A 24465-nucleotide genomic window follows, 5' to 3' on the forward strand; every position below is an offset into this window, starting at 1 on the left:
CAGGTCAAGGTGACTAGACTGGCAAAGCCCACACCATAGGCTGCAGATGCAGAAGGTGTGAAGCTGCTGCTGGGCCAGTGGGTCCCCAGCTGCGCTGGGCTGAGGGAGAGGATGGGGGGTTCTCCTTGCCAGCCTCCAGCACACCGCTCAGATACACCCAAAAGAACCCACCGCGTCCCACAGAGGGGGAGAGATTCAAAGCAAAGTTGCAATTCATTCTGGGCTCTTGGCTTGTTTTCAAAAACAAACTAAAGCCCCCACTGCCAACACTCCTTGGCCTTCTTTGCTCAAAATGCCCTGGGGACACGGACACAGCGCAACCGCCTGATGGGCAGCGGTAACCGAGCGGTGTGTGTAAGTGAGAAAAAACCAAGGGAAGGGAGGTGGAGGGGAAATTTGGGCTGGTTGAGCTTGGGATTGATTTAAGCAAATGGCATCTGCATATCTGGCGAACAAAGGAGATTGTTTTTTAAATGAACATCATGTGCTGTTGTTTTATTACCTTGCTATTTGCTTGCTGACCACTAGATTTTGAAGAAAGAAGGTGATAGATAAGAGGGAAACAAAACAATGGCAGAGGTCAGGTACATCTGGAAAAGCAAATGCGTCCCTAAATAAAACACCAGGGGAGCTGTTCATTTCCCAATTAACTCCAGCCATGCTTCCAAACTGTTTAAACTAGACAATAAAGTCAAATGAGGGGAAGATGCAGAGGACAATCATAGCAAGAAGTGTCTAATAGCAGTTAACTCTTCCAAGTCAGGAGTAGACACTACGGACTGATTGTAATATATTTAAAACTATTCAGAGAGTTTAATTAACCTTATGCATAGTCTATTGTCTCAGTTTTTGTTTGCTTGTTATGTTTTTGGGGGAGTCAGCTTGAAGAAAATAAAGATGCTGGTTAGTGCTTACAGATCAGCTACTGGTCACAGGGCTGTGGAAGATGGGGACTTACAGGCTATAACACATCTGGACCTGCTGTTTGGTGGCCAACAAATAGGGACAGCTATGGCTACAACAGACCTGGAACAGCAGGGACGAGGTGTAGTTATAAAGGATGCCAAACCTGCTGCAACGTGAGGGTTTAGCAGCAGCATAAGGGAGGTTAATGTGTGGCCTACCCTGCAACTAATGTTCTTAAAAAACACCCAACCATACAAAACCACGCAAACAAACAATCTCCCCCCTCCAAACACCAAAACCAACCAACCAACGCCTAGTTATAATACTGCATATGTCACAGCATCATTATTTACAAGGTATGTGATGCTACCTATGTCTTTGCATTTAAACAGTTTAGATTTCCTATGCGGATGCGAAAGCCTGGTTTTGTAAAGGCATCTAAGGTATCACTAAGCGCACTCCACAATTCTAATTTCTAGTCTGAGAATGTTTGGGAGAGGACAAAAAAAAATCTGGGAGAGTAACTGCAAATTGTGAAGCCTTTGGGGAAAGAAAATACTCCAGATTAATTCACGACTTGTCACACTCGTGACCCTCGGTCTGGCTGCGGCGCGTCCCTTTGCCCCCGCGGCGCGTCCCTTTGCCCCCGCGGCGCGTCCCTTTGCCCCCGCGGCGCGTCCCTTGCTGTTTGCCTGGGGACAGGATCAGCTTCTCCCACCCGCGTGTTCAGCTGCCTCACTTGCTGCCACAGATGACAGGATGCGGGTCCTGGCTCTGCTCGCACTAACGTGGCAGTGACAATGTCATCACCGCTTGCAGCAGACGGTTTTGTTCTGCCTGACTCCAAATAGCTGATGTTTTGTGCTGCAGCTTTACAAGAGGGAGGTAATACCAGATGGGAATGTTGCTTGTGCAAGTCCGTAAAAGACCTGAGGGCATCCATCCTCCCATTCCGAGTGATAATATCAGTGGCTGAATGCTGCCTGCTCTGGTTTCATTTAACTCATTTGAAGTATTTTTTTTCCCCGCTAAAAGTTTAAACATTTCTTTAGTGACTTCTAACAGATAATATTACTATGGCCTTGCTGAAAAAAGAAAACCCTGTGATATTGCAGAATGCATCTTCAATGAAAAAAACATTTTAAGGTGTCATCTGCTTATCCTGGCTGACGAGCAAGTGAGTGAGTTCCTTTTCCTTGTAGTTTAGAGGGTTTTTCCCTCCTTCTTCAGCAGAGAGCAGATGAAGCACGTGCTGCACTGAACTGGCTGCCCGCACACCAGCACTGGCGCTCTGCGGTACCTCGACTGGTGGTGCAGGGTGAAATCAATGTCCTGTTCTCAGCCTGAAATGCTGGAAAAGTATTTAACAACAGCAAAGCTGACACTGAAAAGGCAAAAGGCATGAGGACCAAAAAAAACTAGAAGAATGTCCACTTATTGTTTAAAACAATGCTCTACTGTTTGCCCAGTCATTAAAAAAGCTATACAGTTGCAGAATATTAGGCTGTGTGGAATCCTTGACTTTTTGGGGGGTTTTCGTGTTGTTGGTTTTGGTTTTTTGTTCTGTGCTGTGTTCCTCCCTCATCTCCTGCCTCTAGAGAAGGATTAGCTGCTGGGGAGATGGCCAAGCCAGATTCTAAATGGAAAACTCCTGAACAATGGAAAAATTAACAGTGGTCAGTGCAGCTGGGATTCATCACACTCTCCATCTCTTACAAGTTCCTGTGTGTCTGATTGGGGATTTATTGCTAGGGAGAAAGCACATGTTGCCTTGTACCTCAGATGCGATCTATAACCCTGTTTTCCTTTAAGATAAATCCCGATTTGGACTTTAATACAACCTTTGTGTCACCTGCTCCGCACTGCTCATCTGCAGCGTTGTTCAAGCATTTGATCAGGATGCACAGAACACTAAGGAGGGAGCCTGGGCTGCTGCCATCCCCAGGGACAAACAGACTGGTGTGTGTGTCTGTTCCGCATGAACTGAACCACCTGCTGTGTTCTCCATAGTTGTTCTCTGAAATACCGTCATAGAGACCGACCGATGTTCATCCAGCTTTTTCTTGAGTAAAAATGAATAATTTTTAAACCAGGAAAACCTTAGTATAACCTACTGAAAGTTTAAGCTGAGTCTTACAGTAAAAGCAACAGATTATTTCCTGTGGAAGGATTAAGAACTCGGGTGGGTTTGCAGGTCAGTTGTGTCCCTCTTTTGTTCAAGATCAGCGTGAAGAATAGCTGTCAAAAGTGAGTGTCTTGCTGTCTTACACTAATGAAAGAAAAAATCATGAGGTTACACTGGGAAAAAGGGAGGAGAAACTAGACTGCAAATGACAATTTCCTTGTTATGGGCTTAAACTAAAATGCTAAGCATGGCACCGATATTTTCACACCAATGACCCACAAAACATAAATAATATCTTAGTGAAAGTTCCGGTAGAGAATAAATGCTAATGGAGATAATTTGGTTTCATACTCTTATCTTGTTCACTTTGTGTATACATATTGCAAAACATATCGTGCCAGGAGGAATATCCTGGTCACAGGGACGCTGCTCTGTCATTAGGTGGTGTCTAATAACAGTTTAACAGCGGTAGCCCTCACCACCCATGGTGTAGAAGCTCACCCAAAGTGCATCTCTTTACATCAGGAAAGCAGAAATAGAAAAGATGCTTAAAAAAGTAATGAAATGGAAAAGACAATTCTTAGGAGGCCTGTTTCATTATTCTGAGGCATATGTTGTGTGTTTTGGGTTTTTTAAATATATATATATATATATATATATATGTTTGTATCCTCGTTATATGACATTGCACCTATTTGGAGTCAGGACTGAATTTCCAAAGGAAAAACTTAAAGATCACTGCTTTTATTTTACCTAAAGAAAACCCTGGAAGGATGAGCCTCAGTGATAAACACGGGTATGTAGAAGGTGCTGTCCCTCGTGAGGCTTCGGTTCTGTAAAATCCCTGAGTGCACGTGGGCTGGGTTTATTTGTGCTGTTCCCTACAGATGAGCTGCAAGCACCCAGCTGAGTGTCCGGGATAACGCAGGATTGTTACCTCTGAACAGAGCAGTCACAACAGTCTCTAGATAAAAACCTGTGAGCTGCCCGGCCTGATATTGAGAGAAAGAAACGTAGCACAGCCCGTGCGCTGTTGCCATCTCGCTGTCTCAGATGCCAGCAAAACTGCTGCCTTTATATCTCATTAATGGTGATAGAATAATACACAGCTCCACAGTTCTGCCAAAAAATGTGCTTAGGAACAAAAGTTCTGCTACTTCTGAAGGTAAACTGGTCGATTTTGCTGTTTCTTAGTCTTGAGCGTGTCTTTCCGAAGCATCTCCTCGTGGCCTTAAGCACCACTTGGCTACCTGAGGTGAGGGGCAACGCCCGCACCCCATCTGGCAAACGGGGCGTTCTCTGCGCTGTTGTAGCCCCGAGCACGGACACAGCGGAGGAGCCTCTGCCCCCCGTCAGTAGCGGGTACAGAACCGTCGGCATGGGGACGGGCTCGGAGACGCCACCTTGGGATGCACGGAGCTAAAACACCGAGTTCGGAATGGCCGTTGCTTCCTGTCCTGACCACGTTGCTCTTTTTCATGCAATATAGAGTGTGGTGTTTTCCAGCAAAAGCATTTTGTAGCTGTAGCAATTCCCAAAGTGTCAGTTAGTTCTAATTGCTGCTTTTTGCCGTGTTTTTGGAACTGCGGCTTAAGATCGCCGGTCTTGGCTTAACGTTTCAGATTTAAGGTTTACTTGGGGAGGAGAAAAGGCTTAGCTAGATTTCACACTAACAGACACGTTCATGTGGAATCTTTAAAAGATTCAGTGGGAAGAGTGTCCTCTGACTCCTCGCAGAGTTTGCCACGTTACCTTGTGGCACAGCTAATGAATGAGTTCAGAGAGTAGAGCTGTTTGGTTTGCTCTCCCTTAACTGACACGCACAGAACTGAACTGTGTGATTTAGGTGGTAAGCGGAGCAAAGTGGCGCTTTTGAAGTCCTGACTAACTGCGAGAGGTTGGTAACGCCAGCAAAGCCACCTCCGTGTAAAAATGTATGAAGCACAAAATCCTCCTCCTTTGAACAGGTACAATAATGAGCCTATTCTACTCAGTTAGTCCCGACTAACCCACTGAAGTGGGAGGAAAGTGAATGAAAAGCCGTTTCTTTCTGCATTGCCAGAGAACAGCTCCCAAAGCAGCGCTTTTCAGCGCTACCCTGATTAGAATGGCTGGTGGCCCGGGGGACTCCGCTTGCCAGCCTTGGCACCTCGCTGGTTTGCAGCACTATTTGTTACTTTTTTTAAATCCAAAGCAAGTTTAAACTAATCAAAACATGCTGCTTTAACATGCAGGGGTTTTGCAGCCAGGCCTTGCTTAAACGTATTCATGTAAATATCTTTGTCATTTTATAAGGTATGTTCTGAGTAGAACAAACAGATGATAAAAGAAAAAAATCAAGATTACAAAGAAATTAATTCCTTCTCCTCTTGTATCTTTCCAAATGTGCCCTAAACTTTTGCCTGCACTAAGATACCCTGGTTCATGCAATCTAACATTTAATAGCCATATTGAATAATATCCCAAAGATGAGTCAGAGCATTGCTGAAATTTGCACTGAAGTCATAGGAAAACATAAACCCTAAATCAAAAAAGAGTTTGTGGTCTTTCCTCTATTTGCTGTCCCAAGGTGCAGATCCAGCCACTGAAACTATTTGCTCTTCTTTAAAATAAGGAGCTAAATGGTCTGGCGTGCACTGGCACACGGGTACGTTCACACCGAGAGGCAGCACAACTCACAGATTCCTTTCTATAGGTTGACGGAAGAACGGTAATCACTCTGGACATAAAGAGACTTAAGTATTATGGCTGTATTTATTTATGCAATTAAAACCAGGGCGATTCATAAACTATGGGTTATCCCTAGCATTCATATAAGCTGAAAATGTTCTTATTAAGCTGTTTTGATGGAAAATGTTAACTGAAATACTGTTGGAAATGCATGTTTCTTGGTTAGAATTCCATACGATTTCCTGCCCGCCTCGCAGGCTGTCAGACAGCCCGTTCCTCCTGCGCCTGCTGTTTGCATTAGCTTTGCTGAGAGATTTGGGTTGAAACACTGAGTTGTTCCAGTCGTACAATAGGGAATCCAGCCCCCCGCTCCTCCTCAAACTAACAGGGGCGATATTGACTTTGGGCTTGTAGACTTGGTATCCTTTTGAGAAAAACAACAAAACCACAAACAAACAACAACAAAAACTGTGTGTATATAAATATGTATATAATATAAATATGTATATCCACACATTTATTTCAAAATTTTCTGGGGGAATTTTTCAGGCTTAATGATCTCAATGCCAACACAGCAAGACTGGATTTTTATAGTCGTTCAGCAGTGTAATGACTGCCTCTTAATCAGATCTAGTCTTGCATATGCTTATGTAGATTTCCCTAATGATATTGTTATTTCATCTCTGTGGCACCATAGGACTAACAGTAACAATTGTTTCAGCATTTATTACCTACTGTCCAAAGCCATAGGCTACCAAATGCATTTATTGGGATATGTTACTTCTAAAATATAGAGTGGAAAAATTATTGCTGTCATAAAAGTTTCTAAATGTATGAAGCACAAAGTGAACAGCCCCAGTTGTCACAAGCTGTGCCGGCTTAAATCACATACTTTGGGAGCACTCTTGCTTATTAAGAAATAATTTATGACTTGAATTATATCATTTCTAAATATATAAAGAGTTGGGATGGCTTCCAACCACTGCTGAGGAAGCCAGCCAAGTGATGCTTTCCAATTAAATCAGGGGGACTTTTTTTTTTAACTTCTTAGTGTCCTGTGTTCTTTCTTCTGTTTTTTCCCTGATTCAAGTAGATAATGTATTAACCTCGCGAAACTGAAGTCTCGCACATATTCCCTTTGGTGTCCTTTCATGTGGTGGTGATCAGTAGGAGTCTCTGTAGGCACTACATGAAATGTTTCTTTCTTGTCCGTATTACTGCTGCTGGTGAAGCTGAAGTTCTGGCTTTTAGTTAAGACCAGTTGTTATAGAGAGCTTCAAAGCTTGTAACTTCTGATGGCTCATTTATGTTGTTCATTCTTTGATAATGGCCATTTAAAGAAACAACTGCATAAAACAGCGCAGCACAGAAAACATTGGCTTCCCATGGCATGGCAGCGCCTATGCTGTTCAAGTTATGCAAGAAGATAGATGTAGCTCCATGACCTAACTTATTAGCAGAGGAATAAAGACAGATTAATTAGAAACAAAAATGACAAACAAAAGAATCCACTAAACCATCAAGCATTCCGCTTCCCACTTGTATTGGATGAAATGCAGATGTTTGCAGAGATCTTTGCTTGTGTCGAATTACACTAGTAGCAGCTTTCTATAGAGTAAAAAAAACCCACAGCTCTCCACAGAGGTTTGAGTTGATTTCCTAGGTAAAGCATACAGAAAGTACTGCCTAGCACTCAATCTGAATAAGTAAGACCTGTGTGGACATGACCAGAGCAGCCCAGTTTTTTCCAAGGTGACAGTGGTAACTAAGAAAACCTTGTACATTATCTACAAGCTTAAATTCACTATAGAAGAGTGATCTGCAAAGCTAAACAAGCCATAGAGAATCAGTGCAGCAGCCTGGCTGGCGGGAGCTGTCGCTGCGGTTGGCTTTGCGCTGCGCTGCGGGACGGTGGCTGCTCCAGGGTACATAGGGGCTGCCTCTATTGCTGGGCTGGGAACTTTGCCACTCAAAGAACCCATCACAATTAGTACTTCTTTCCCCAGCACTTTGGATCAGATAGCAAGTTCATTTGGGTATCTGGCATATTTGTTTAGCTTTGTTACCGCTTCATCTAGTTACCGATGATTGTTTAGAAGGTTTAAATAGAGGTTTCTCCTCCACTAGTGCTGAAAAATGACATCAGATTGTGTTACTTGGAGAAATGATTGAAAATTATGGGAATTATTCTTTTACAAGACAGACAGAAATAGCCCAACACAAGTATATTCTGCATTCTGCCAGTTGAAACAGCAGCTTATTTTGTGCTACGCCTTTCCCTGATTCATTTCTAGGGCTGTTCCCTAGAGAGAATCTACAGTGAGGGAGTCTGAACTGCTGCTTTCTGTCAAGTGGAAACTGAGTGGCTATTCCACAGCCCTTTTCCAAAAGCTCCCTTTGAAAGCTGAAACACTAGAGCACAGAGATCTGCCAGGCACACCACTGGGGAAGCAGGAACGCAGTCCTTGCCCAGCGTCTGTACGTCCTGCCAGCTCCTCCCTTTCTGCTATGACAATTCATACGCTGTAAGAGCATCTGTCGCTGTTCGTGCCATACGTAGGAGTTTTAGCCAACGGATTCATGGAGCCAAATCCATTTGTCACACATCCGCATCTCCAGCAGCCTTTATGAGAACTTCCCTGAAACAATGTTCAACAGTTCTCGGACTTGCAGGCAGAGTGCAGCTCGACCTAAACTGCTTCCTTCCTACAGAGTGGAATTACCCTGTCATCCTGTTCCATGTGGCCATGAATTCAGGCGTTGGTACTTACAGAACTAGCTGATGTTTCCAATAAAGGCTTCTTTAGGTTGCTTTAAGGACCTCAAGTTTTCTGGGCACAGAACTACCACCTAAACCGGTGCTTTTAGGACATTGCAACCATCTTTGTGTGGGAGACAGTACATGGGTAGTTCTTGCTGAGACTGATAGAATTAAGGTTGTGAATGACATACCTTGGGTATGGGGTGGACAGTTTATGACCATGGGCAGAACACCTCTGCTTTTTCCTTTCCTTTATATACAATATATGTGCAGCCAGACCTCTGGTTGCTGCCAGCGCTGCAGTTCTTACAGAAGAAGCCAGAGAGGCAGTCTGGGGCACTGGCCAAAGAGCAAGACACCGTATGAGTCTGTGATTATTAGAGTTGAGATACTCTAACTCAAGCCTAGTTTTATTCACAGATTAATCTCATAAAAGATACTTTAAAGCCCCTGTGCAAGGCTCAGGCAGTGCTGTCAGCCCCTTGGGTATCATTCCTTACAATCAAATGATACATTAGATTTGGGTATCAGCAATAAAACTCTCAGTCTCATTGAGTTACCGTGCCTCACAATGACATTCAAAGGGCAATGGCACACTAGCATACGTATTTATGTAATTAAAATACATGACCTTAAACGGATTTTTGTGGACTGTCCATCATGCTCTCTAAAACTGCGCTCTCACAAGCCAGCAAGCTCCTGTGAAACTCTTTCCAGCCACAGCCAACCAAGTCCTTTATGGCTAGAACTGGAGATTTTTCTTAATACTGTATTATCTGGGTGTAATGTAACATAAGTCCTTGGCAGTATATGGACCTTAGGTCCTTACTGAAGTTTGTCTTATAGAGATCTTTTTCATCCCTATGCAGTCAGGGCTGGGCTTGGTAGAGGAAGGAGTGGGAGCAGGGAAAGCTTTGTCCCCATTTCACCCCCAGCTCTGCTCAGTTCATTCATTTTCCTATACGCTTGTGGCTCTACAATGTCTATTCCTCCCCTAGGTCAGGGCTGCGTCCATCCCTGCTGATTGTACACGTCAACCTTCTCCTGCCCCTTTGCCAACAGCCACTGGCTCAGCTCACTTCCAAAACAGCACTTAGCTGCTCCAAAAGTCATCACAGCTTCTCTTTTGGGTCACAGCCAATGTGGCCTCTGTCAAAATGCTTATTTACAACACGTCTTAAAAGCCCTCTGGCATCCCAATCAGTAGTACAATGAGATAATAATTGATTTCTTACTGGATGTATCAATCTCTATACCATTATGGAGAGGAAGGAAAATAGAGGCTTGAGGGATAATCGGAGTAATAACTTTAGAATCTCAGTCTGGAAATAGCAACACACACTGAAATATACACACATATTCAACAAATAAGGACTTTAAACAGATTTTCTACATTTTTATAATTTGAAAGCTCTCAGAGCATACTGCACAGAAATATCTTTCCGTTTTTGGTTGCAGAGTTTATCCTGCACGTAACGTGTTGGCTCTTATAAATACCTCCTGAACTGAGGGCTGTCCAGCAGAGCGCAGCTCTGCTGGCTGTTGATGTGAACACCTTGCACCCAGACAGGCTGTGAGAGTCTCCGCTCAGTGAGAACCCACAAGTCCATTGCATTTGTGTTAGAAAGTGTTTCTGCAACATTCCTGCTTGGAAAAGACACTGAAGCAGCTTTTGCTTTTCCTGAAAATTCTCCTCATGTAAGACTACACAGAGAAGAGAGGGAAAAAAAAAAAAAGAGGCTTTCACAGCAATCAGATTCTGAGGTATTTAAAATTCTCTTACTTAGTTAAAACATGGTATTACTGCTGCCGCAAATTTGCTAGAAAGATAATGACAGATCTGCCTTGATCTTCATACATCAGGCACTTGTCCTCTGTTCTTTCATAATGAAATACCGAATTTTCACTCATGTTTGGAAATCAAATGACAAAATCCTTTGACTGCAGCAGAGGCACTAATTAGAAAACTCCCTGGCAAACAACAAAGCCGAGACTTATTTCTGTTCCAGACCATAATGTTTAAACTTATGCAGGTAAGAAAGAAATGCAGAAGACAAGAATAATAAGGCATATTTGTGTAACCTAAGCATTTCTATTCCCAGATAACTTGTACCAGATTCTCTTCTTTATTTCCCTACAGAAATATACCTTTGAATTTGCTCAAGAACCCCCAAACCTGGCAGCATCTTTTCCTTCCCACCTTCTCCTAAGCCGTAAAGCTCCTCCTGCTGTCTATGCCGTGTCAGAGAACAAACCCCGCACTTGTTCTCATTTGATCCAATCACATCATCTTTGTCTCTGCACCCATCAGATTTCACACTCGAGCTGAGAGTTTTCATTAAGGTTGGAATTTGGGAAACAGCTCGTCGCGATCCTTTCGTTCCACCCAAATACTGTAAGACATCCTGGGAAATGTAAACTTTCCAAAGCTTTTTGCTATTTGAACATTTTGATTTAGCTTGAATTTTCTGTCCTCTGGTTGTGCCGGTTTGTGCGTTTAAACGTCAACGCTCACGTTTCTCACGCTGGGAATCCCACTTCACACATGGGCTAATTAACTACCATTTAGAATGGAGTGGGACTGATTACTCTACTGTAGTGCTGCTGTTTCTTAGCAACCGTGAAAGATATGGTGAAGGATGTGAAGGAGAGACCCAAATAACATCATTTCCAGATTGAGAACTTCCACCTAGACTTATCTGCTAGTGGGAGAGTTAATTAATTCTAGATTCCCATTTGCCCGCTCCAGTGCTGCGTCCCTTGCGGGCCCCGACAGGGGGATTTTCACGGTCTGAGATGTCACTTAAACATTTAATTTCCACCGAACTAGTAATACCTGCTAGTTAATTAAAAAAATTGTAACATTTTATTAAACAATCATTTTCCTGTTTCCTTCCCACAAAATGACTTATGTCCAGCACTAATTCCTCACCTGACGGGTTTTTCACCAAAGTAAAACTGCACAGTTAGGCCTTGCTTCAGTGTTACACAATAAACCTAATTGACTTTATTAATAGCAAAATTGGTAATTATGTTATTCCCCATAATGCTAATAAAGTATCTTGAGCATTTAAATAGCTTTACTGTACTCTGAAGATACTAATTTCATATATTAACTGACTTCATACTGCAAGACAATTCCGTCACTGTTCTTCAAATATATTAATACATTTTAAAAATAGTCTCATAGCCAAAAGCCCGACTGAAAAACAAATTCCTTTAACGCTTGCAGAATGTTTTACTGCCTTGCTACCCAGTCCTACTGTGCAATTGCTCCTCGCATATGACATTGTCAATACTGCAGATTTAAATTTACTCTGGAAGGGATGGAAAATTGGTCTCTGCAATCCTATTTATATTTTGCTTTCTGAGCATGGGAACGACTGAAAAGGAAAACTACACAGCAGACTTCAGAGTACCTAAGTGAGGCTAAAAATGAATCAATGGCTCTGAATAACATGAACTGCATAGTCACGTTTTGGTCTATGCATCTGAGACCTGCAGAACGTGCAATCGTGGGAGGTTTGTGTGGCAACGGCGCTTTCGCTGACGGCCTCTGGAGCTGGGCAAGCTGGAGGGATGGGACGTGTGTCAGCTCTGATAGTCTCAGGCCTAACCTGGGGGTCACAGCCCCTGCTGAGATGCAAAGCTCCCCTGTGTTCATCTCCAGTAGGTGAGATGCTGCAGCCCAGCACGGCAAAGGCACAGGGGGCAGTGCCAGGAGGTACCTGCCAGCCTTGCTGCATCCAAGCAGAAGATGCAGCCCAAAGTGCCCTGCTGCTGCTGCCCCACAGCACAAGGTGTTTCCCATCAGAAATCAATGGCTTCACTGACCAGCTGGTGCTTGAAGTGAAGAGTGGGAGGAGAGTGTGAGATCCACCGTAGGGCAGTGGGGAGGAGGAGGAAGGAGGTTGTGGAAGGCTGAAGGATTCACAACTTGCAAGGTGGGTGTGTAGCTCCTTGGTACTGCTGGTGTGTCTTCTACTTTGAGAGGTCTTGGGGCTGTTACTTGGAGTCTCTGAGAAATTTTGGTGCTGGTATTAAAACATACTTTGTTCTTCTTGTCTGGGTATTTGCTGCTATGAGAAGTTCTGTACTGGAAGGAGCCTGGGTCTGGCTTAGAGACCGTTCTGCGTAGCCTACAGTGGTGTGCTGGGGCCTGGGTGGAAACCTCTGCAAACGACACCAGATTTTCTTGGTGCTCCAGAGTGTGCGCAGGGTGTTTGCGGCGCGCTGTGGTGTTTGCGGCGCGCTGTGGTGTTTGCGGCGCGCTGTGGTGTTTGCGGCGCGCTGTGGTGTTTGCGGCGCGCTGTGGTGTTTGCGGCGCGCTGTGGTGTTTGCGGCGCGCTGTGGTGTTTGCGGCGCGCTGTGGTGTTTGCGGCGCGCTGTGGTGTTTGCGGCGCGCTGTGGTGTTTGCGGCGCGCTGTGGTGTTTGCGGCGCGCTGTGGTGTTTGCGGCGCGCTGTGGTGTTTGCGGCGCGCTGTGGTGTTTGCGGCGCGCTGTGGTGTTTGCGGTGCGCTGTGGTGTTTGCGGCGCGCTGTGGTGTTTGCGGCGTGCTGTGTTGTGGTGTTTGCTGGCAGCAGGCACAGGTGGGACCAGGGTTCCTCTGGGTGCTCACTGTGCTTCTGTTCCATTGTCTCATGGAACCGAGAATGGATCCAACTGTTTGTGTGAGCTGTTGATTTTTTTTGTTGTTGAAGAAGCCAATTTAAACCTATAAAAACCTGAAGCTGTAATTCTTTAGTCGTGAGGGCACTCTGTGAAGCTGTGTGCGAACCAAGGCGTCACCTCCACAGGCACTGTGTGCCAATGCATGTGTCAGTCTGTCTGATCATATGTTTAAAGGGCTCCTGTTCGCTTTGTGAATTTAATATTGAAGTTAGTTTGGCAGTATTTGAGTTTTTGCTGTTTAGGTTGTGCAGGTTTGTTTGTGTTGGTGGTGTTTGTTTTGTTAGTTTGTTTTTTAAAGCAGAAATATTCTTTAGTAGTCTGGAAGAAAGAGAGAAAACCGTTGGATTAGCCAGTGTAAGCAGCTGTGTGCTCCGTGCTCAGGTGGTGGTCACAGACAGAGTGCTCTCTTATGGTATAAGCTCAAATGGTCCCTGGAAATACTATCTTACTATATTTTAAATGCTTTCTGTTGAGATATTTTATTTTAATCTATGAGATAGAGGAATGTTTAATTCCTTTAATATTCAAGTGAATCTCATCAAGGCTTGATTAGTTTATTCCTGGCAGCAGAGTAGCTGAACATTATGCCAATTGCTTTCTGTAGTAATTTTGTTCATGCATTGTATTTCAGTGATTTTGCTCTGATGCGCTTTGCTTGCATAGCCCAGAATGACTTTGTAGGATGCTCCTTGAGATGAAAAATGACTTTTCCCTTGTCTATCCCATATGATAAAACTAAAGAAAACCTCTATGTTCGCAAGTTCCAAACGTGATGCTCATGAAGTCTGGCGTGCATGAAGTATTAGATTCATAAGATGGATGGTCTGTTTAGTCTATCTTGATTCACTTTAGGAACAGTTCTACTTTTGTAAGACTCCGGTGGCTTTTTTCCTCCTCCTATATATGGCTTTGTTATAACAAGTTTAAAACAAAAACCCCAGATGTTAAATGTATAAAATCACGTTGCAGGTTTGCCAGAAAGTGCATCTGCTCCTCAGCAACTGCACTTGGTATTAATTTGCCTCCTGGCGCTGCGGAACCGTAAACCAACACGTCATGGACCTGCAGGCTGGGAGTAGATGCTGCATCTTTAACTGAGCAGAAATCCACCTTCCTTTTTCCAGGTGTAACCTACACCCACAAAGTGCTGCTAGTGGGCATTAGGCAAGCTGCATCTACAACTGTCTACAGGAGATAGTTGTATTATTTAAGGGCGGGATGTTTGCCATTAGGTGCCAATAATGGCTAGCGGCTTTACGATGCATAAATACAAGATGTTACGGACAGATCTCTGGGTATATCTTGCTGATGACTCTGAGTGGCACTTTTCAGCTTTCGAAGCCAGCTGGCACAGAAGGTGGAGGAACGTGGGCTTGGGAGAGGCGAGGGGAGCAACGGAGGATCAGTAACAGCTGAGGTGGTGCTGGGAGGGATTAATCTGAACTGAATGTGGGGAGACGAAAATGGATGTGGATGTGAATTGATAACATCGAATACACACCAACAGTTCACCCTGATCTCGTGGTTTCATACAATCTATAGTTTTTCAGCTTGATGCAGAGAATGAGGGGTAAGGATAATCAAGTGGTTTTCTTTCATTTTTTCCAGCCTCTGCAACGGAGCTGTCTTTGCATTTACATTTGGAAATCAATGTTTGTGTTAAAAATCACCTGCAACTTGGTGATTAGGTAACTGATTGATGAACGAGGCTCAGAAACTCTAAATTTGCAGCCAGCGAGGGTTGTTTGGCTGATGTGAGGATTATTGCATCTGGGCACACAGGTATTAACTGCAGTAATGACACTCTCTAGAAAGATTAGAACTCGTATCTAAAAGGCTATCAGGGTTGAAATGAGATTGAGTTAAGGACAGATTTTTGACAAAGATGATTGTCTGCTCACGTGGAGAGCAAAGTTAGCTGCTCATTTGGTTTGGCAAAGAAAATAATTCTTTACATCACCAAACCAAGTTTCAATTTGCTGTGTATTGTTTCAGTAATAGAAACATGAGGTTCAAGAAACAAAGATTTTAATCAATAATCTCATCCATTCCTTTCTCTGAGATAAGACTACCAGGCTGCAAGAGATAATTGTCTAATCTGTTCGATTAGACATCCCTGTGTCGCTTAATGCAATATTTGCAGCTCTTACAGTTCGAAAGATTTTCCTAATGTCAGACTAAACCCCCTTGGCTGCAGATACGCTGAGTGCTTCTTGTTCTGTCTCCAGCAGCCGCTGATCCCTGCGAACATTGACTGACTGTGACAAACCTCCAGTTTGTGGGGAAAACAGTGATCTCACTTCTCGGTTAAATACACTGAGCTTAAGCAGTGGTAGAAGGAAATTAATGTTATCCACTATACCTGTTTACTAGTAGATCTTCAACGTGTGTTTCTACAGGCAAGTTTACTATCAGAGCTCTGTTAATGAAAGGCTATATGTCAGGCCTGATTTTGCAGTTTGTTATATTTCAGGCCAGGTGTTATGTGGCTTTCTAGAACTGGAGGGTTAGTGCCAAGTTACTGGATCTTGTCACCTTAGAACAGGATTTCTTATTCTTTCCACTGGGGCATTGTCTGAGCTGTGGTTTTAAAGCACAAATTCACACCCTAGAAAACAGATTTCTGTGGGAAACTCTTGGCAGAATCAGAAAATGTCCATGTTCCTTGGCCTGCACACAAGTAAGGCTGGCAACAAGCAATGTCTCGAAGATGATGGTATAAGTGGGTTATGGGCTATATACGTGAAGTCCTCACAGACTATTTTACATGGAAAAACTGAAATTTGGAGTCCGAAGAAAACAGAGCGACTCTGTGTGCTGTGGGGAACCCTTCTCACTCTGGCTTACAGGGGGTTTTAGGGAGACCGTGGTCTTAGACCATGGTGTGTGTATTGCAGTCATTGAAGAAACCCCGTGTCCTGTCACTTGGTCAGGATCTCTTCTTGTGCTTGATCCCACCCTGTGTTTCGAAAGGCTTCTATCAGACAATATGCCAACAATCACGAGCACGTTGAATCTACCAAACTTATTTTGTTCTGATAAGTTATTTTTGGGTGAAAGTCTTTATTTCAGTAAGAGGCTCATGCATTAAAGGGGAAAGGAAAACAAAGCAACACTTGATAGTTCCAAATTGTGGGTTCTATTTTTATTCCAAACACAATTTCACTGCCAGAAAGCTAGACAGTTGGAATCAGAAGCAAATGGAAAGATGGGGGGGGGGGGGGAACATTAGTGTGTCTTCTTTAGCTGAATTGCTAAAAATATTAATTTTCTACTTCTAACATTCCTTTATTGTCTTATCGTATGCAGTAGCACTGCTTATTGGAAAAAAAAAAATGCAGTCATGGGTTTAATATAACAAAGCTGAGTGTGGTTAAGATAAATCAGTTCTCCAACTGCAGCATTTTCTGAAAGGCTTCTGAGACCATATTGAACGCATGTGTATTTTTCATAGTGAAGATGGTGTGTGAACTGCAGAAGTGCAGCTTATTTCTGGGGGTTGCACCGCATTGATATTAGTGTTTTTAATACAATATCTTGAGTTTTACTGCACAAACTCATAGTGAAAGACACTCCTGGCCTAAAAATAGTAAAGGTAAATGGGCAAAGCAGACCGGGAGTGGGAGGAGAACCAGACACAACTGAAATAGTTGCTTAAGGCTGTGATTAAGACCCTGCTGTCAGTCCAGTACTTCATCTATCAGATTTTGAAAGGGTGTCAGATGGGAGGTTGCACAAAGAAATTAGACAGATATATTTACAAAGTCCTGAAGTTTCAAAGCCTATTTGCTTTGAAATTCAGGAAGGCATCATTTCACAGAAATCTAAAGTGGCAAAGTTTGGTTCAAAATGTACAGCAACGACAGATAAATTTGACAATGTATTAAATTGGTGGACAAACCATTAATATGGAAGTCCAGGCTTAATATGAATACAGTATTACTGATATAAACACCTACAAGGAGGTTACATGAAGAAAGGATATTTTTTTGTTTTTTTATTGATGAAAAACGGAAAAGAGAAAAAAAAACAACAACCTGGAAAACCTTACTTAGATGTTTTCAATCTTTTTCCAAATAAGCATGTGAAAAAATGGTAAAGATTCTTAAATGCTACCATTTTGTGTTACTCTGCGTGTGTCTGTCCTTGCGTTAGAACATCTCTGAATTGAACGAAGCCCAAATCAGCGAGCCATCTGCTGACATCTGACACGCTGGGTGGATCCTAGGAGCATCCTCCCTATGCCCTTTAACTGTAGCCATCTGACGTTTCCTCTGGCAAGTGATCGACATGGGTAACTGTATTGTGGCAGAGTTGGTCGCCCTGCTTTCAGTGGCTCGGGTAGCACTGTCTGGAGACGTATTTGTATTTGCTGCTTCACTGTGAATTGGTTTTGGTAAGATAGACTCTGTTTCCTTTTCATCATCTGAATTCATATACACACCTTTCATGATGAAAGTAACTTTAAATATCTATTTTATGTGTGCCTCTACATATATACACACACACATATATATATATATATATATTTATTTGTGGATCTGCTAAAAAGACCCAGAAAAACCCCAACAAGAGAACAAGTTGCCCCTGGGGCAACTGTGGGAGGCAGAGGTTGATTTATCCCCAATAACAGTCTGCAATTCTAATGGTACAAAAACTCCGCATAACATTCTTCCCCAGAGCTGTTATTCTGCCCTGAACCCCTCAAGAGTTCGGAGCCTGTGTCTTCTTCAACTTATTCAGGTCTTGACATTTGTTCAAAATATTTGAAACTCAACTTTAAAGGTTTAGCTACTGATGTGTGCGCATCTCCCATTCTTGGTAACAGGGCGTGATCATCACTAGAGTGAAAAACATGAACCAGCAGGATAATGATTTCAGTTCTGCAGAACACTGTTCTCTTTACTTCCTAAGCTGGTTTTGATGTTCTGTGTGTTCTTATGAAGGAAACTGCTTTTATATTGTTTGTTGTGTTTTGGCCTGTCTAGGGATGACGTCAAAAAACCTGCTGAAGCTTATGACTTGGAAGTATTTAGCTTTTCTTCTATATATAGCATTTTCTTACTTAAGGAAAACTGCTTTTGTCCACTTTATATATGTATAAAAAAAGCTTAGTTATATTCAGACACATGCTGTTTGTATAAAAAAATGTTTCCAGGCCAAAAAAAAATGTTAGGTTGAGGCAAGTTTCAAACCAAACAAATTCATGTAGATGGCTGTAAAACTTTCAGCAACAAAATGGTAAGGTTTTTTTATAAGCTTTATGATGTAATGTGTATTTTTATAACTTTATCATGGTAAAGAAGCCACATGGCTTTAAAAGCAAGCTCTAAGTACTTCTTTAAAGATTTGTTGCCAATGTCTTTAATAACATACGATCTGTAGAGAGAATTTCTATTTTAGTCATCGATGAAGTGACTAAGCATAGGCATCAATTGTCCCTAAGTTACGTTTGCTAATAGGAAGCATAACTACTGCTTTAATGTCTGTAAAAGTGAGGAAAGAAAAATGAAGTCTTTCCAAATCAGCTGTTTAACAATGGCGCCCGTGGTATTTGAATTTCTATCAAATGTGGCTATGAGATAAAAGGAACTCCAAGAACACAGAAAAGCTGTTTCAGTACCAGGTGTGTAGTAAAGTCCTCTCGCAGTCTGTGGTTCCCTGCACTGGTCCTTTGGTGTGTCTGCTCACGCTTTACTCCAGTGCGCAGCCACTTACGCACCTTTTACACCTTGTCATTGACTGTAGTGACTTCAAGGAAATCAGATTCTGTTCTATGAACATTTGGAAAACGTGGACTAACGGCTGCCCCCACCATCACCCTGAATTCTCTCCCCACACATCGCTTGTTTGTCTTGATGCTGCTCAGCTGTTGCTACGGCAATCTTGTTCTAGACAAGACGCTGCTGACTGAGGATGGATGAGGTGGGTCTGGCATTTGGCGTTAGCGATCCATAGAGATGCTGTGGTGGAACGTGGGGACCCTGGTGATGGGGGATGAAACCCAGGTGTCAGGGTGGCTGGTGGCCTGCAAAGGATAGGCTTGGCTCTTATTTGAGCTTGATTTAGGCCAGCGTGGGGCGGAAAGGTGGATGGGGGCACGTAGTGGTATTCTGGTGAATTCCGGTGCTCCAAGTCCTTTCCCTGAAGTCTCCCTTGGTGTGTTTCTGTGCTCTCATCCTTGTCTCATTGGCAGAACAACACCGAATGTTCTTCTCCTAAGGGAAGAGTTCAGTTTCTAGAAGCCTCTCTCACCTTCACTGCCTCTTCAGAGCTGTTTAAAGCTTCTGTTTGCTTTCTAGAGGCAAACTGTGAATTCTCTTACAATATCTTGTCATTAAAAATATTAGAACTTCTAAGAAAATATATTGGTAAACTTGAGTGGGGAGATCTGCATGCCACGGTTCGTCACAATGCTCTGCAAAAGGGCTGGGCTCTGTTTTCCTTTATTCCTTGTAATTAAGCAATATCACTAGAAAGGATTGTCCTTCTCTGACCTCATTTGATCAGTGGCAGTCTCAGGCTGCTGTGTCTGGAGAGAAATGCAATTTTCCCCTGGACCAGCTAATCAAGCTCAATGATTCGGCCTTATGGGGGTGAGGATATACTGTTTCTCTGAGTAGGTGTTTGTTCAGGAATGAACTCTGGGGAGAAAATAGGGAAGCTCCTGTTATCTGTGGAGACGCTACTGTATTCTCACTTTCTGGCGAATATTGCATCTACCTGTTTCAGTATTTCAAAATCAAATTAACTTTCCTGTTCTCAACATGCTGTACAATCAAGAGACTGATCTCATTTGCAAGCCCACTGTCTGTATCGTTTGCCAGAGGAGGCAGGTTAAGCCCTCTGGTGAGGCAAATCTGCTTCCAATACCTCTAATTACAAAGACAAAACAATATCTCACTCTTGTCTGTTATCCCTTTCATGAAATATAACTTGATAGTATTTTCTCCCTTTCATAGTGGCAGAAATCAAACTCGGGAATATTTCAGAAAAAAATGGAATAAGGAAGAAGAATCAGATCAATACTGGAAGAACTGGGGCTGGTGAAATAATATTGTAATGGCTGAGGCACAGGGGAAATGAGAAGATGAGTTACATTCCAGAAAGGTGTGGGTATCTGGAGAAGGAACACGAAATAACGTGTGAAAGGTGAGGATAGGTGGAAAGAGAAAGAACTGAAAAAGATTCTAGAGGCTGGGAGATGGAGAATATAGCAGGAATCCTGGTACCTGCATCCCTGCGAGGGACTTGGCCTCCTTTGGTGACACGTGACAGTCAAACGGAGGGTGCAAGGGGGTTTGGACCTTCCTTGCCTTTGTGCACCAGCGCACGCTGCACCTGCCGGGCCTTTTTCAAAGCGTGGCCTCCCGGGGTGCAGTTCCATTCGCTGCTCCTGACGTAGTCGACACATCCATTTTTACCAGCACAAGCTGTTGCATATAGCAACACAACGTTGAAAGTGGCTATTTGCTGGCTCTTCTTAACGGTGCTTTTGAACACCTACCACTGAGTAAAAGCAGCACAACTTTATCTTGAACTTGTTGAAGTGAATGATACCAACTAGTTAAAAAGAACTGCAGTTCACAGTTTAGAAATCAGCCAAATAAATTACAGGAGTTACCCTGGTCTGAAGGACAAACAGATACCAGCTGATTAACAGCTTAAGCATTGGGACTGCCTAAGTCCCCAGGCATCTGATTTAATCCATATTTTCAAGTGAAACCACAGAACTATGAAGAATGTTGGTATTCACATGTCCTTAAGATGATCTGTTCTTGGCTTTTGAGCAGTTCTGTGTGATTTCTGTAGGGGGAAGTGCTTTGTGTGACTGCTCTGGAAGCACATCCTGGTTATACTGCTCAGGGGTTCCCAGGGTTTGGTGGTGGGGTTTTGTGTGTCTGTGGTGGTTATTGCTTGAGGGGGGACAGGCAAGAGTGGAATCTCAGCCATATTTGCCTCAGATAGAAAGTGTTGTGTCATTCCTTCTTATGCAGGATGCTATCTGACACCAACCTTTGGGAACTAATATGGAAATAGACTCTTAAAAACATAGACAAGAGAGAAGATAGAGAGACCTCGTTACTGAGGCCAAGCTAGATTTGTATGATAGAAGCTGGTTTCTGCTAGAGATGAGGTTTAATCACGGAAACAAACCCTTCCTCTTCTAGTTGTATAGAGCCTGGTGTCTTTAAAGGGCACCAGTTAGTCCAGGTTGGTAAGAATGGGGCACACTGGCACTCCACAAAGTTTGTGCAAGTAGTTTTTACATATGCTCAGGCTTGAATTTTTTCTCCCATTCCGAAATCTGTAATCCAACATTTTTCCTCACTGATCCTTTATATTTTTTTAAGAAATCCAGTAGCTGTGCATCATAATGACTGTACTGATTATTTCTGCCTCTCTTACTAAACATTTCTCTTAACAGTGGAGATCATTAATGAAATAACATATCAAAATAGTGATGAGTATCAAAATAGCAAGGCAGCAACTAGGACTTTGAAGTGAACATGAAGGTTGCTCTTGCACCTGTAACCCAGTTTCTTCTGATTTCTGGGAGGGAAGAGGAAATGATGCACAAATACACAGAGTTAAAATTAAATGCAGGTAAACAAAGACTAGTGACATCCACCTCGCACAACACTACAGGGCATGGGGGATTTGACCAAAAAAACCATCTGAAATTTGGAAAAAACAAAACCAAACCAAAACCCACTCACTTTTCAAAGTCCAAGAAACTTTTATTTGATCTGCATCTGTCAGTGATTTGACCATGTAAAGTATGTCCTCTAAAAGTAGATGGAAAACTGTTTGTAAAGGAAAGAATAACATAGAAGAGTGTTAACACATTTCTTTGAAGAGAGAGAAAAGTTAGTTCTTCCTGTAGCACAAGCAGCTTGAATGAACAAAGTTAATGCCAGAATTGAGATGCTCATTGGTGGCAGCGAGGTATTCTGCTCATTTCTACTATTTGTGTTTCAGAAGATTACCTTTCATATTCAACTACCACCAGTAGGAAAACCAAAGGCAATGTCTTCAAGGGGAAGTGTTTGTTTCGTATCATAGATGGAAACAACCTTCCTGCTCTAGTTTCTGTTGTTACACCAAGAGATGTTAGCCAGAACCTGTGTCTGTACAGAGAGACTGGCCACTGTTCCTCTGTGGGAAGGCTGGACAGAAACAACCGGGAAAACCTGATTTAGAACAGAATCTCTCCCAAGCAGAGGTTAGCGCCCACTGGATAGGACAGCAAAGTGACTTTTGCTCTTTCTCAGTCTTTTTCATTAAAGATGGCAGCCTTAGAGTAGAAAAATCACTGGCTACCAGCCAGTGTCTGAGGTCAGCTTGGCTTCTCAAGAAGTTTAAGTCTTGGTTATAAGGTCATAATTATTGCATCAAGTTGGTCTCAGCTTCCCATGAGCCTCCTTCAGCTAGACTTGTCAGCCTATAAGATGCTCTCCTATAATCTAACTGTCAGAGATTTCTGCAGACAAGCAGCAAATAACACACTTTTAAGCGGTCAAGGCTCCAGAGCCGGGTCTTGGCCGAAGGCGGCAGCCCTGGGACAGTTCCACAGGCTGCCCCCCCCGCCCAGACAGCGTGAGTGATGCCCCAGGGGCCGCAGGGACAGCGAAGCATCTCTGCACCCTGTGCTGACCACACGGTCTGCGCCTGTAAATAAGCTGGGACGGAACCTGTTGTACGTGCATCGTCCTGCCATCTGGATGCAAGCTATTTCCCACACTCCAAATGTTGTTTAATTCATACTGGCCACTGTTATCCTCTGTCTCATGCCAGGACATTTTGTGGGAGGCTATCTGGCATGGCCTGAAATGGTGCCAGGAAGTATATTAATAGATAAACAGTTTAGAGGGCTGTGTACCGCAGCCTGGGCACTCAGCCAGGTCCTGCTCAGTTTACTAGAAAAGACAGTGAGCACTCTCAGAAAGTTACAGGGTTCTACTTTTTGGGGACCTGGGAGGGCCTGGCACCCCAAGGCTGATTCTGTGAGTAAAAGGCAGATACCAAAGGCTTCTCAGGCAGGTCTTCAGGAACTCTCATCTACCTGGCCTACTGTTTTCTCTTTTACCTGGGGTTTATAGCTTTTTTCTTCCATTACCAGCAAAATCATGTAATCTACTATGACTACCACAACGTCCTAGTATTTGGTGCAGATGAGAAGGATAAAAGATTTATTTCTTCAAAAGGGGAGTATGAGGATTCTGAGGAGATGCACTCGTTGCCTTGTACAGGTCATCTGCTGTTGCCAAAATATCACATCAAATGGAGCCCAGTCTCATCCCAGGCCTTTGGCAAGGCAGACAGGAATAGTTGATGATTGTGGTGTGGCAGGATATTGTTTCATGTTCCTATCTATGAACTTCATCTGACATCATAAATTGGTGCACCAAGGCTTGTCCATATCCACATATTAAAAAAAAGCAGAGGCTTTCTGTTCACAGACTGCTAGCAGCATCATAATTGCAGGTGGGAACAGCCCGGTTTGGGGCTATGGAGAGCTCCTTACAACCATCATTCACATAAGCGTAAAATCAACCACCCTGGCTCTCTCTGACCTGGCGAAGCGTGGCTGGCCCCTGCCTGCTGTGCCTGTGTCTGGGTGGCACCAGCGTGCCCTGTCCTGAAACTGAGTAGTTCTGATCAAAAGCATCCAATATTTATGCACTAAGATAACGCAACATCCTTCGTGTGCCTGCTGTCCCCACCTGGGAGTCAGATTCTGCTCCACTGGTGAGTCCTCCTCAGGCCACATGTTTGCATACGCGTCCTCTGGAAAGTAGGAAGAAACTATCAAAGCTATTGGAAAGAGTATTATCTCATACAGACATTGTGGGTGAGGCTGCTGAGCAGATGTTGCCATTGCACAGGCAGGTGTTCTTGGGCTTTAATGCGGGGCTTCATGAAGTTCATCTTTCCAATTGTTTTTTTTTAAAAACGGGAGCCTGAATGAGTTGACCTGTTCAACTAAACTGTCTGTTCTGCTTGTCCAAGTTGTCTATTCGACTTGACAAAAGTGGGATTATTTGGAGCCTTTCCTATCATCATAGCATGATTAGATTGATTTTTTTTTTTTGCCTCTCAAAGCTTTTACTTTTTCTTTTTCCAGTTGGATGAGGCTCCTAATTTGACAGCTGCTGAGCTAACGAGGGGCCTATGTGTGGATTGGCAGCCCAGGTGTTTCCTGGGGGGAAGAGCGAAGGGAGGAAGAAAGGACAGGCAGGGGCAGGGGGTCGCTCGGCGCATCCTGCTGCCTCCTGCCCGCTCTGCCTGGGCAGAGGAGCCCGGCACGTGCTCCCCTCAGCCTCAGTGT

General features: G+C 43.5%; 1 protein-coding gene across 1 annotated transcript in view; it reads right to left on the bottom strand.

Annotated features, from left to right (window-relative positions):
• Window positions 1–24465, bottom strand: part of TNFAIP8L3 (TNF alpha induced protein 8 like 3) — a 40226-nt gene that overhangs the window by 11184 nt on the left and 4577 nt on the right. The window lies entirely within an intron of this gene.

Source organism: Streptopelia decaocto, assembly GCF_964273445.1.
Source record: "Streptopelia decaocto genome assembly, chromosome: 9".
Classification (NCBI taxonomy): Eukaryota; Metazoa; Chordata; class Aves; order Columbiformes; family Columbidae; genus Streptopelia; species Streptopelia decaocto.